Source organism: Somniosus microcephalus, chromosome 29, assembly GCF_052327205.1.
Source record: "Somniosus microcephalus isolate GS21.2 chromosome 29, FLI_Smic_1.0, whole genome shotgun sequence".
Lineage (NCBI taxonomy): Eukaryota > Metazoa > Chordata > Chondrichthyes > Squaliformes > Somniosidae > Somniosus > Somniosus microcephalus.
The window spans coordinates 30,901,707-30,916,037 of NC_141015.1; the positions used below are offsets into that span (position 1 = coordinate 30,901,707).

Sequence of the window (14,331 nt, forward strand, 5' to 3'; positions counted from 1 at the left end):
AGAAGTGATATTTCAGCTCAGTGGCTCATATGGAGAAAGACACCAGCAAAGACACGATGATCCAAATGGCCTGTTTCTGTGAGGTCACATTCTATGATTATTTGTGCAAGATGCTGAAATATATTCAAAAACGTTGTGCATTTTTGAATGAGATTTTACAATAGATACCAACAGAAGCAAAATCATTCCCAAAATAGCTTGGTGTGTTCCTCAAGTTAAAATAGTTTGAAGATAATTACTAATTTTGAAGCAATTTATTAAAACGGTAAACACAGCTGTTGTAGAATTCATCCATAAAGCACAAAAGAGTATCACATTACATTTAAAAAATTCAAATCCACATGTACAACCAACAGAACAGAGTGAGGGCCTGCGCAGTGCTGCAACAGCCTCACAGGCTGTGGGTGGAATGTTAACCAGTGTGTTTGCACTAAACCTTCCTGATTAAACTCAGCCGCACAATAGCAACTTGTGTACTTTAATAGTGCCATTTCACAAAGTTTAGTCCTTACACTGAAACGGCCTTAAATTTAATATTTCTCAGCATATCATCACTGAAAACCTGAATAATAAGGATGTTCCCAAATAGATCATATAGTTCATGAACATTAGTTTATGGGTCGATACAAAGGAGAACTTAGCCAGTTACAAAAGTTGTAAAATACACCGGGATTCTGTTCTGCTTCAGAATCTTCTATTCTTCTCGGTGAGAATTACCAACAGATCAAATGATCACAGGAATCAAGGTGGTCTGGTGGCACAGCAGACTTGAGCACCTGGGAGCGATGGGATGAAGATGTGGCCTCTCCCTCCCAGCTCAAATCTGTGGAAGTCCCGAGACAAGAGGTCATGCCGCCTCACATATGAGAGTGGGGTGGAAAGGAGAGGGACAGTCAATCTTGGCCATTCTTTCCACCACCTGCGCCTTGTGCAGCACAACAGTTGTGAAGCCTAGGCAGCATCACCCACCCTCTTGTTGTAGTCAATGCAGGACCTGAGGAAACCAAGGGAAACTAAAAGGAAAAGAGGAACTTTGTACTCTCAAGGAAGACGAAGCAAGATCATAGATACAGAAGTAGCCCATCCCGCCTGCTCTGTCATTTTGTTAGGCTCCACATTTCTTCCATATCCTTTAATACCCCCAATTCCCAAGTAGCATCCACTCTTTTAAACACTTTGATTGATTCTGCATCCACAATCTTCTACAGCAGTGCATTTCACATTCCTACAACCCTTAGCGTGAAGAATTTTTCCCCGGACATGCTTCCAACTGGCTTTGTTGAAAGGTTAATATATACATCCCCTTCTTCCCCAACTACGAACATACGAATTAGGAGCAGGAGTAGGCCACTCGGCCCCTCGAGCCTGCTCCGCCATTCAATAAGATCATGGCCGATCTGATTACTCCACATTCCCGCCTACCCCCGATAACCTTTCACCCCCTTGCTTACCAAGAATCTATCTACTTCTGCCTTAAAAATATTCAAAGACTCTGCTTCCACCGCCCTCTGAGGGAGAGAGTTCCAAAGATTCACGACCCTCTGTGAGAAAAAATTTCTCATCTGTCTTAAATGGGCGACCCCTTATTTTTAAACAGTGACCTCTAGTTCTAGATTCTCCCACGAGAGGAAACATCCTTTCCACATCCACCCTGTCAAGACCCCTCAGGATCTTATAGGTTTCAATCAAGTCACCTCTCACTCTTCTAAACTCCAGCAGATACAAGCCTAGCCTGTCCAACCTTTCCTCATAAGACAACCCGCCCATTCCCGGTATTAGTCTAGTAAACCTTCTCTGAACTGCTTCCAACGCATTTACATCCTTACTTAAATAAGGAGACCAATACTGTACACAGTACTCCAGATGTGGTCTCACCAATGCCCCGTATAGCTGAAGCATATCCTCCCTACTTTTGTATTCAATTCCCCTTGCAATAAACTAGAGAGTCATTCCCTATTTACTCTGTCAATTCACTTTATTATTTGAAACACCTCAACTAAATCATCCCTTCACCTCTCAGCACCAAGGAATACGTTGTTTACTCAGTCCCTCATCTCAGGTGTCATCTTGTGGATCTAAAATTGGATGGCCAGCATACCCTTCCGAACATTGAGCTCTCAAAAATTAACACAATATTCAAAATTAGATCTGACCAGCAAACCACATTTACTCAATGTCCCTTGCAAAGTGCATATGCACATGCACCCACACACACAAAATCAATGTTTACAATCTGATTTGCATTCAAATTACAGGCAGGAAAACAGGTTCCCGAGCTCACTTTCACATGCACGAAGAATGCACGTTCCCTAGCTCACTCTCCTGCAAAGGTGCGCAGTTTCATTCAACCTCTCTCTCTGGCAGATGCAGTCTTACCTTTGCAAACAAAGACAAGCAGATGCAAAGATGCACAGCGCTTCTCACAAACATACTCAGAAACGTGCAGATTTTCTCTTTCATCCATTCTCACACATAGGCATGTAAACAAAGACAGTGTCTCACTCCTGTATACACAGTCTGGTGGGCACAGACAGGTTTACAGCCTCACACTTTGCACTAATGCACGTGCACGTGGAAACAAGCAAGGGCACGCACACACACAGGTGTAGTCTCATTCAGAGACAGGCAGGCACATAACCTCTTTCACACAGATACAGGCAAGTGTAAAGCCTCTCTTGCTCACACACAGTCTCTCTCATGCACAAGCAGACGCACAACTAACTCTCACACAGATTCACAAGCCAGGAAGATAAGATGCAAAGTAGCACATACAGGCACAGTTAGGCAGGTTCAGTCACACACAGTTTTGCACACATACACAGACAGGCACGCAGTCTCACATGCATAGAGATGCACAATCACACAGGCAGAAATGATCTCACTGTCAGACACTGACAACACAACACCTCACTCTCACAAACAGGTGGACACTTCCACAGTCTCACTCAAACACACGGTGCAGTCTCACTCTCTCCGCAAAGAGTTTCACTAGCATGTGCCAAGGCAGGCACATAATGTCACTCTCAGACAGACAAGTGCAGTGAATTTCATTCTCACTAATGTTACATTCTCCACATAGACAGGCAGAATCACAATGGCACTCTCTCTCACATGCAGGCAGGTGCTTGGTCATACTAACAGGCAAAAATGGTCTCATCTTCAGAGAGAGACAGGTACACAGCCGCATAAGACACAAACATTCACAGAACTGCAGTCTCTCTCACACAAACGTAAAGGTGCTCAGTCACACACAAAGTGTCTCTCAAAGCAGACCGCCACACAGTTCCATTCTCCCTCACAGGCAGACATCCATCCAGCTGTAGACACAGGTCCTCTCATGCACAAGCAGATGTATATCTCACTCATGCAGAAGGTCACATACACAATCGGCACCTCATCACACAGACAAATCACACACAGACACATAGCCTCACACATACAAGTGGAGTCTCAAACTCAGACATGTGTACAAATGCACAATCTCACAAACAAAAAAGACAGACATTTATATAGCGCCTTTCACGATCACCAAAGTGCTTTACAGCCAATGAAAAAGTATAGTCACTGTTGTAATGTAGAAATCGCAGCAGCCAATTTGCACACAGCAAGCTCCTACAAACAGCAATGCAATGATGACCAGATCATCTGTTTTAGTGATATTGATTGAGGGATAAATATTGGCCAGGACACAGGGAAGAACTCCTCTGCTTTTCTTCAAAAATAGTGCCATGGGATCTTTTACATCCACCCGAGAGAGCAGGTGTCTCATCCGAAAGACAGCATCTCCGACAGTGCGGCACTCCCTCAGTACTGCACTGGGAGTGTCAGCCTAGATTTTTGTGCTCAAACCTCTGGAGTGGGACTTGAACCCACAACCTTCTGACTCAGAGGTGAGTGCAACCCACTGAGCCAAGGCTGTGCTTTATCTCTCACACAAACACAAAACCTCAGGCAAGCAGAAAGTCTCTCACTCACAAGTAGACTTAATTCCATACACTCAGGTGTACAACACAGACAGGGACACAGTTTCACAGACCCAAAGACATACCCAGCCAAGAAGGTGCACACACCTGTACACACACACATTCAGACAGACGGGCGCAGAGCCCCAGACAGACGGGCGCAGAGCCACAGACAGACAGACGGGCACAGACCACAGACGGGCACAGAGCTCCAGACAGTCAGACGCAGAGCCCCAGACAGACGGGCGCAGAGGTACAGACAGTCAGACAGACGGGCGCAGAGCCACAGACAGACGGGCACAGAGCCACAGACAGACAGACAGTGGGATGATCAATGCCCCGAGTTGACGGGTGGACTGATTTCCAAGCCCGGGGGGAAGCCGATCCCCTCAGGAGCACAGCCGCCCGGGAGCCGCCTCTCCGGCCCGGGCTCTGCCGCCTCTTACCTCAGCGCTCCCGGCGGCTCCCCTCGCTCCGCGGCCCAGGCACCGCACCGATCTTCTCTTGTTATCCGCGTAAATGCTCCCAAGGAGCCGGATATTTTCGACAGCGATGACAGAGGCCGCTGTTCGGCCCCATTCCCGCTCGGAAACCGCTCTGTGTGTTTTTCTCTCACTGCCTCCCCCCAACCGGGCCGTTGCGTGACGCGGACTCCAGGTGCGCAGGCGCACGCGTTTGGTGGGGGGGGGACAGTGGTGGGAATCGAGCAGCTCCTCACTGCGCATGCGCCGAATCAGACTAAAGCGATTCCGCCTCACTACGCACGCGCCGAATCAGACGCAAGCGACTCCGCCTCACTGCGCACGCGCCGAATCAGACCAATGGGCTCACTGCGCACGCGCCCAAACAGACGCCGCTGAACTGCACCCATTACGCCTGCACCGAATCAGACGCCAGCAGAACTGGACTCACTGCGCACGCGCCGAATCAGACGCCAGCTGAACTGGACTCACTGCGCACGCGCCGAAAGCAGGCTCTGCCTGAACTGGACTCACTGCGCACGCGCCGAAAGCAGGCTCTGCCTGAACTGGACTCACTGCGCACGCGTCGTAAAACCACGCCGCCTCACTGAACCATTCCGCGCGGCGGTGCTGGGGATTGTCGTCGACGAGTGGAGCGGCCAGTGTGAGAGTAGTCCAGGGAGGAAATAAAAAACAAATGGGCTAAACACCCGCGTGAAAACCTGACGGGGGAAAAATGGTCTGTGAAATGTACCGTGGTGGGTGGGATGGGACGAAACAGAACAAAGGTAGGTAAAAAGATTGAAGGATTCTTGCCTGCAGTGCCGACCGACTGTTCCTCAGTGCCTGGGTGTCTTTCCACAGGTTGCCCAGGGCTTGCAGAGCGGGAGTCACGGCCAGGTGTGGTCCTCAGGGGCAGCAGGGTCAGAGGTCAGGAGATCATTGGGCCAGGACACACTGGTGTCATTCCCCATTGCTGAGCTACTTTGGCTCCCGCTTAAGCAACGCCTCGATTTTAAAATTCTCATGGTTGTTTTCAAATCCCTCCATGGCCTCACCCCTCCCTATCTCCGCAATCTCCTCCAGCCCCCCACCCACCTCACCTCTGTGTTGCACCTATCCTGGACTTTTGAGCATCCCCGATTGTCTTTGCTGGGCCCAAATTCTGCAATTCCCTCCCTAAACCTCTCCGCCTCTCTACCTCTCTTTCCTCCTTTAAGATGCTCCTTAAAAACCATCTCCTTGTCCAAGCTTTGGGTCATCTACCCTAATATCTCCTTATATGGCTCGGTGTCAAAAAATTTTTTGTTGCTAACACTCCTGTGAAGTGCCCTGGGGCATTTATTATATTAAAGGTGCTATATAAATATATAAGTTGTTTAAATTCATACATTCTCTCCTTCCAGCAACTCAGTGATCCAACAGTGAAACTAGCTCATCTTTGGACTTGCAGTATCCCACATTAAAAAAAAAGCAAAACCTCAAATATAAGGGATTTTAGCCAAAAGCCAGAGGAAGTGCCTCAGAGTAGATCTCTTCATGCTAATTTGCTTAGATATTAAATGAAACCCACAAATAATTATAAGAACACATTGTGAATGAAATTGTTAAATTTTATTTATTAGTTACTGATGAATCATTTTGACAATGAAGTACTCTATTTTGGTTTCTAAACCAACACTACTGCAGTGTTAATTTTGTATAGTCTAAAAAGGTGGTACAGTATTCTAGCAGTCAGCAATTGTAAAATGTTTTAGATTGGCTAATTGAAACTTTAAAAAAATAATTATCACTGTAGAAAGTGCAGAAAGAAAGAGCTTTACAACCAATGAAGTACTTTTTGAAATATAGCCACTGTTGTAATGTAGGAAATGCAGCAGCCAATGTGCGCACAGCAAGATCCCACAAACAGCAATGACCAGATAATCTGTTTCAGTTGTGTTGGTTGAGGGATAAATCTTGGCCAGGACACCGGGGAGAACTCCCCTGCTCCTCTTCATATAGTGCCATGAGATCTTTTACGCCCACCTGAGAGGGCAGACGGGGCCTCGGATTTAACGTCTCATCTGAAATATGGCACCTCCAACGGTGTAATACACCCCCTCAGTACTACGCTGAAGTGTCGGCCTGGATTATGTGCTCAAGCTTCTGGAGTGGGACTTGAATCAACGACCTTCTGACTCAGGTGACCACTGATCCAAGGATGCCACCAGAAGACTGCCAGGCTTGATTTGAGTCAGCGAATTGAAGAAGTTGAAGGCTAGATATATGTTGCTGTTTGTATTGGTAAGCATGAAGGATAAAACAAAGCCTTTCTCATTGTGTGCTGTGAATTTAAATCTGTTACAAGCTGATACTAAACAAACATCAGACTTTCAAATACGATCACTGCAACAATTGTCTTATGGAAACAAACAAAAATAGATTAAACATAGTCAGGATGTTAGCAATTGTTTCATGGTATTTATAATCAACAGTAAAAATGTTATTGATTAGTTAAGTAAAGCCATTGTAGGCCATTAGTATAAATACCCCATTGAGTTTATAAAATCAAAGATACTAGACAAAGGTTTTCACAAGATCACAACACCATTACGGGTGATCCAGAGAGATTCTAATGTCCCCCCAATTAAAGCAGCCAATTTAATCTCATAGTCCATAGTCACTAAAATACAAATGCAAACGTTATAATCAAATCCTAATGAGCAGATTCCTGCCCATGTCCTGTCATTAAGTTGTTATCAAGTCTCAATTTTGTTTCTTAGTCCACTATACATAATGATAAAGCTATTGTATGGTATGGTGATACAGCTTTTTTGTTATCTTGCTGAGTATAAGATTTCAGAGAACAGTCAGAGGGGCTGAAAGTGAGGATGAATACAAGATAATTAGTGTTCTGAAGGATACCTTCAAGTATTCACAAGAGGGGACATGAGCAACATGCCCCCTCTAAGTAGCGATGGCCTAAATAAAATTAATGACTGCTATCAATGAGGTGGAAGTGGTAGACTGTCTAAAAGGATTAAATGGTATTTAGCCCAACATGCTAAGTGATACAGGAAACTCTCTTTTAACCGGCACCTAAATAACCGGAAATCTCTGTTAACCGGCAAAATTCAGGAGTAGGTTCAGATAAGTTTTACTTCATATTAGTGACCGTTCCTGGATCTGTGGCTGTGTAACTGGGGTTCCTGCACTTGTTGCTAAGCAACAGGGACGCTTGGTCTGTGGCCGGAGTTCCTGCACATGTTGCTAAGCAACAGGGAAGCCTGGATCTGCTGCTGTGTACGGCACTCTCATACCTTTTAACTATACCTCTCTGTAATCCGGACTTTTTGATAAACCGGCACCACGCCGGTCCCGTCGGTGCCGGATAAAAAAGAGTTTCCTGTACTAGGGAGATTTGTGAGGCACTGACCGTGATCATGAGGGAGTTGATGAACACTGGGGAAGATACTGGGGTCACAGTCTTAAGGATAAGGGGTAAGCCATTTAGGACTGAGATGAGGAGGAATTTCTTCACCCAGAGAGTGTTGAACCTGTGGAATTCTCTACCACAGAATACAGTGGAGGCCAATTCATTAAATATATTCAAGAAGGAGTTAGATATATTTCTTGAGGCTAAAGGGATATGGGGAGAAAGCAGGGACAGGGTACTGAATTTGGATGATCAGCCATGATCGCATTAAATGGTGGAGCGGGCTCAAGGGGCCGAATGGCCTACTCCTGCTCCTATCTTCTATGTTTCTATACCAGTTGACTGGAAACAAGCTAATGTGGTGGCCATTTTCAATAGTGGTGACAAAACAGATGTTGTCGTTTTACTAACTAATCTTATTTCAATCTCCAAAGCGAAAGATGCTACCTGACTAACCGGCTTGACTTTTTTGAGGAAGTGATATATCATGTGAAATGGAGAAAGATTTGTAAAAAGCATTAACGTTCTCATGAAAGGCTGCTAATTTAACTCAAAGCTGTGGGGATTCAGGGAATGGATAAGAAATTGGATCAAGGGCAGAAAACAGTGGGTACTTGTTAGAAGAGTTATGTTAGGATGGAGAGAGGTGAAGAATGGTGTGCCCCAAGGATCAGTACTGAGAAAATGACTGTTTCTACTGACTTGGATTCAGAAGCTAAATGCACATTGATCAAATTTGTAGATGATAACAAACTAGGAGTGAGTTGATTCTGAGAGGCAGCTCAGGATTACAAAATGAGTTGGACAAAATATGCAAGTGGCTGGAACAATGGCAGATGAAATTCAATAAGGACAGTGCGCATGGGAGGGAAAAAAATGGGCAGCATACATACTTCATCAGTGGTGTTGAAATAGCTGAAGGCTCAACATGTGCAGCCACTGCAGAGCAATCATCATATAGCCAAAGCAATAGAAGACAAATCAGAGGAACTCCTGCTTAAACTGTGTAGTGTGCTAGTCAGACTACACTGTGAATGACTGTGTCCACTTCTAGTTATTGATTCACTTCACATGATATCAAGAAACAGCTGAGTGCACTGGACACAGCAAAGGCTATGGGCCCTGACGACATCCTGGCCGCTGTGCTGATGACCTTTGCTCCAGAACAAGCCGCATCTCTAACCAAGCTGTTCCAGTACTGGCATCTACCCAACAACATGGAAAATTGCCCAGGTGTCTTGTCCACAATAAGCAGCTCAAATTCACCCCGGCCAATTACCGCCCGATGAGCGAGAGATGGAAGGAGTTCTCAACAGTGCTATCAAGCAGCACTCATCACCTGCTCACCCACGCCCAGTTTGGACTATTTGGCTCCAGACAATTACAGCCTTGGTTCAAACATGGACGCAAGAACTGAATTCCAGAGGTGAGATGAGAGTGACTGCCTTTGACATTAGGGTAGCATTCGACCAAGTGTAGCAACAAGGAGCACTCGTCAAACTGAAGTCAGTGGGAATCGGGGGAAACTCTGCAGTTTGGAAGATGGTTGTGGTTGTTGGAGGCCAATCATCGCAACTCCAGGACATCATTGCAAGAGTTCCTCGGGACTACCTCCTAGGCCCAACTATCTTCAGCTGCTTCATCAATGACCTTCCCTCCATCATAAGGTCAGAAGTGGGGCTTTCCGCTGATGATTGCACACTGTTCAGTTCCATTCACAATTACTCAGATAATGAAGCAGTACATGCCTGCCTGCACCAAAACCTGGACAACATCCAGGCTTGGGCTGATGTGTGGCAAGTAATATTTGCACCAGATGTGCCAGATAATGGCCATCTCCAACAAGAGAGCGCCTAACCACCTCCCCTTGACATTCAATGGCATTACCTTAACCGAATCCCCCCCCATCAGCATCCTGGGGGTCACCAGTGACCATAAATTCAACTGGAGGAGCCACTTAAATGCCATAGCTACTAGAGCAGGCTGGGTATTCTGCAATAAGTGGCTCACCTCCTGCTTCCCAAAGCGCCTCCACCACCTACAAGTGAGACGTGTGAGGGAATACTCTCCACCTGCCTGGAAGGGTGCAGCTGCAACAACATTCAAGAAGCTCAACATCATCCAGCTCAAAGCAGTCTGCTTGATTGGCAAGCCATCCAATACCTTAAACATTCACCGTGGCTAAAGTGTGTACTATCCACAGGATACACTGCAGCAAGTCACCAAGGCTTCTTTGGCAGCACGTCCCAAACCCGCGACCACCACCTTCTAGAAGGACAAGGGCAGCAGGTGCAGGGGAACACCATCACCTCCAAATTCCCCTTCGTCACACACCATCCCGACTTGGACATATTACCGTTTCTTTATTGTTGGGTCAAAATCCCGGAACTCCCAAACCGCATTGTGGGAGTACCTACACCACATTGACCACAGCGATTTATGAAGATGGCCTAGCACCACTTTCTCCAGGCCAATAGGGATGGGCAATAAATGCCAGCCTTGCCAGCAACACCCACATTACAAGAATGAATAAAAATGAAAGGAGATATTCAAGCATTTTGGACAGTTCAAAGAAGAGCCCTAAGGCTGCTCACTCGTGTCGGGTCTATTACGAGGAAGCAGAACCACAAAGGTGGTAATCTCTGGATTAAAAAGCAGAACCACAAAGGTAATAATCTCTGGATTACTACCTGAGCCACGAGCGAATTTGCATAGGGTAAATAAGATCAGAGAAATGAACGAGTGGCTCAAAGACTGGTGTGGGAGAAATGGGTTTCGGTTGTGGGGCACTGGCACCAGTACTGGGATAAGAGGGAGCTGTTCCGTTTGGACGGGCTTCACTTGAACCATGCTGGGGCTAGAGTCCTGGCAAATCGAATAACTAGGGCTGTAGAGAGGGCTTTAAACTAAATAGTGGGCGGGAGGATCCAGGTGAGCGGGAAAATAAAAAGTCAATGAGAAAACAATACAGGTAGACTATCCTTTATCCGCACTTCCGAAAACCTCTAAAAACCGAAAGTTTTTTTCGTGGAGCGTAAGTCGTGCGCACGACATGACCCGAGTGGCGCCAAACATGACAGGAGTGGTCTGGGAGCTCTGCCTTTCCCTGTGAGCAGGGCAGAGGGTCACAGAGTTCCCTCCTAGGTAGGAGATTGCAGGCCGAGCCGGGCAGTGTGAAGGAGGTACCGGGAGAGTGAACCCAACAATACAGCGGCCGTCCGATAGTCTTTTCTTCCGCCCCCCCCGCCCCCGACCTGATTTGCGGGCCAGCTTAGTGTCGGAGTCAGCCGATATCCGGCTTTCCCACAACTGGAGGCGGCAGTCGAGCCCCAGACCCCCGCTAAGTCAAGGAATTCAGATACGGAGCAGGGGGAGCCGGAAACCTCGATCCAACGGCAGAAATCAGCAGCCGTTTTGTTCGGTTTTTTTTCTTCCCCCTAGCATTTTTTTTTAAACAGTCAGGCTGTGGAAAGAGTCTCTTTTTAGCTTCGCAACAGCTTCAGAGACGCTTCCAAGGCAGGGCCCGAGTGTTTACAAGCTGTTGCTAAGCAACAGTGTTTGTTGTCAGATACGGAGATGAAAACCTTCTGAAATCCGAAAACCGAAACACAGCTGGTCCCAAGGTTTTCGGATAAAGTAGTGTGGTGCAGGCTAGAGATGGGGGAAATAATAACCAGAGTGTGACAGGAAGGGACAGAATGTTTAAAAATAAGAGTATAACAGAAAAAAAGGCCAAAACAAGAAAAAATGGTAAAAAGACAAAGTTAAAAGCTCTATATCTGAATGCACACAGCATTCGTAACAAGATAAATGAGTTGACGGCACAAATAGATACAAATGGGTATGATCTGATCACCATTACAGAGACGTGGTTGCAAGGCGACCAGGGCTGGGAACTGAATATTCCAGGGTGTATGATAATTCGGAAGGATAGACAGAAAGGAAAGGGAGGTGGGCTGGCTTTGTTGGTAAAGGATGGGACCAGTGCAGTGGTGAGAAGTGATATTGACTCAGAAGATCAAAATGTAGAATCGGTTTGGGTGGAGATAAAAAATAATAAAGGGAAAAAGTCTCTGGTGGGCGTAGTCTACAGGCCCCCGAACAGCAGCAATGCTGGTGGACAGAGTATAAATCAACAAATAATGGAGGCCTAAAAAAGGTACGGTAATAATCATGGGTGATTTTAATCTCCATATTGATTGGACAAATCAAATTGGCAATGGTAGCCTGGAGGAGGAGTTCATAGAGTGCATCCGGGACGGTTTCCTAGAACAGTATGTAATGGAACCAACCAGGGAGCAGACTATCTTGGATCTGGTACTATGTAATGAGACAGAATTAATAAATGATCTCATAGTAAAGGATCCTCTAGGAAAGAGTGATTGTAGTATGGTTGAATTTCAAATTCTGTTGGAGGGTAAGAAAGTTGTATCTCAAACCAGTGTCCTGATCTTAAACAAAGGCATTTACAATGGCATGAGGGCAGAACTGGCTAAAGTGGACTGGAAAAACAAATTAAAGGGTAAGAAAGTTGAAATGCAGTGGCGGACATTTAAGGAGATATTTTATAAGTCTCAACAAAAATATATTCCAGTGAGAAAGAAAGGTTTTAAGAGAAGGGAGCACCATCCGTGGCTAACTAAGGAAGTAAAGATGGTATCAAATTGAAAACGAAGGCATACAATGTTGCCAAGATTGGTGGGAGACCAGAGGATTGGGAAATTTTTTTAAACCAGCAAAGGATGACTAAAAAAAAATAGAGAGAGATGATGAAATAAGAGAGTAAGCTGGCAAGAAACATTAAAACAGATAGTAAGAGCTTCTACAGGTATATAAAAGGAAGATGGTAGCTAAAGTAAAAGTTGGTCCCTTAGAGGATGAGACTGGGGAATTAATAATGCGGAACGGGGAAATGGCGGAGACTGAACAAATATTTTGCATCTGTCTTCATTGTAGAAGACACTAACAACATCCCAGTAATGGATAATCAAGGAGCCACATGGAGTGGGGAACTAAAGACAATCACTATCACTAAGGAAATGGTACTCAGTAAAATAATGGGACTAAAAGACAACAAGTCCCCTGGACCAGATGGCCTGCATCCCAGGGTCTTAAAAGAAGTGGCTGCAATATACCAAAATTCCCTGGACTCTGGAGAGGTCCCAGCGGATTGGAAAACCGCAAATGTAACACCCCTATTTAAGAAAGGAGGGAGACAGAAAGCAGGAAACTATAGACCAGTTAGCCTAACATCTGTTGTTGGGAAATTGCTGGAGTCCTTCATTGAGGAAGTGGTAGCAGGGCATTTGGAAAATCATAATGCAGTCAAACAGAGTCAGTATGGTTTTAGGAAAGGGAAATCATGTTTAACAAATTTGCTGGAATTCTTTGAGGATGTAACAAGCAGGGTGGACAAGGGTGAGCCAGTGGGTGTGGTGTACAGTATTTGGATTTCCAGCAGGCATTCGTTAAGGTGCCACATAAAAGGTTACTGCATAAGATAAGAGCTCACGGAGTTGGGGGTAATATATTAGCATGGATAGAGAATTGGCTAACTAACAGAAAGCAGAGAGTCGGGATAAATGGGTCATTTTCTGGTTGGCAAACGGTAACTAGTGGTCCTGCTACAACTACAGGGTAATGGTGAGACCACACCTTGAGTACTGCGTACAGTTTTGGTCTCCTTATTTAAGGAAGGATATACTTGCATTGGAGGCAGTTCAGAGACGATTCACTAAGTTAATTCCAGAGATATGGAGTTTGACATATGAGGAAAGGTTGAGCAGGCTGGGCCTATACTCATTGGAGTTTAGAAGAATGAGAGGTGATCTTATCGAAACATATAAGATACTGAGGGGGCTCGACAGGGTAGATGCAGAGAAGATGTTTCCCTTCGTGGGGAAATCTAGAACTCGGGGGCACAGTCTCAGAATAAAGGGTCGCCCTTTTAGAACTGAGATGAGGAGGAACTTCTCTGAGGGTCGTAAATCTGTGGAATTCTCTGCCCCAGAGAGCCGTGGAGGCTGGGTCATTAAATACATTTAAGGTGGAGATAGACAGATTTTTATTACAAGATAAGGGAGTGAAGGGTTATGGGGAGTGGGCAGGGAAGTGGTTTTGAGCCCAAGATCAGCCATGATCTTATTGAATGGCGGAGCAGGCTCGAGGGGCCAAGTGGCCTATTCCTGCTCCTATTTCTTATGTTCTTATGTTCTAATGGAGAAACGTAGATATTTCAGCCTTGAAGTGACAGGATGAACAGATGATCTTATAGAGGTGTAGAAAATGATAAATGGTGCAGGAAGGGTAAATCTGGAATATTACTAAGGAACGTTGGAATGTACAGGACTAGAAAAGATTCTGCAATCCATCTGACCATACCCAAAAATAAATACGTCCTGGTCACCCACTTCCTTAAATAGCTATCCAATTTTTCCTCCCCGCTTATTACTCACTCTCCTATCCTCGTCCTCCTTCCCCTTCCCTCCCC

General features: G+C 45.6%; 1 protein-coding gene across 8 annotated transcripts in view; it reads right to left on the reverse strand.

Annotated features, from left to right (window-relative positions):
* dlg5a (discs, large homolog 5a (Drosophila)) overlaps positions 1-4,620 on the reverse strand; it is a 224,279-nt gene extending 219,659 nt beyond the window's left edge. For 6 of the 8 annotated variants that reach the window (XM_085970512.1, XM_085970509.1, XM_085970507.1 and 3 more), the window contains exon 1: positions 4,409-4,618. The gene's annotated coding sequence lies outside the window, so the exon portion shown is untranslated. Of the gene's footprint in view, positions 1-4,408 lie in introns of all 8 variants that reach the window. The other 2 variants (XR_015074204.1, XM_085970513.1) reach the window with 2 other exon arrangements.
* Positions 4,621-14,331: the final 9,711 nt, after the last annotated feature.